At 41.6% G+C, this 327-nt stretch overlaps 1 protein-coding gene across 1 annotated transcript in view; it reads right to left on the reverse strand.

The window, feature by feature from the left end:
* The window catches only part of LOC107729727 (serine/threonine-protein phosphatase 4 regulatory subunit 1-like), a 17,321-nt gene that overhangs the window by 4,693 nt on the left and 12,301 nt on the right, over positions 1 to 327 (reverse strand). The gene's annotated exons all lie outside the window — the stretch shown is intronic.

A 327-nucleotide genomic window follows, 5' to 3' on the forward strand; every position in this document is an offset into this window, starting at 1 on the left:
TTAAAGCTGCAGTCCGTAAGTTTTGCCTCTTTGTCGCCATCTCTGTTTGAAAACCTGCAATTGCAGCTGTTTGCAGAATTATCTTCCTTGTGTGGGTTGTGCGCCGCTCCAACGCGGATGAATCTAATGTTTTGAGGAGTATGTGTGGCAATCAGTCACCGCACCAGTGTGGATATTTACTGTACTTCGCAATCACAGATTCTAGCCTACGTCTTGGAATATATGACCCAAATAAGAATTTTCACCGTATATTGTCATCAGAACAAGTAAGTAACAAGTCTGCCACGTTTGTTCTGACCAACTGAGGAAAAAAGCATTACAATAAAT

Source organism: Sinocyclocheilus rhinocerous, unplaced genomic scaffold (genome assembly GCF_001515625.1).
Source record: "Sinocyclocheilus rhinocerous isolate Xijiao unplaced genomic scaffold, SAMN03320098_v1.1 scaffold218, whole genome shotgun sequence".
Classification (NCBI taxonomy): domain Eukaryota; kingdom Metazoa; phylum Chordata; class Actinopteri; order Cypriniformes; family Cyprinidae; genus Sinocyclocheilus; species Sinocyclocheilus rhinocerous.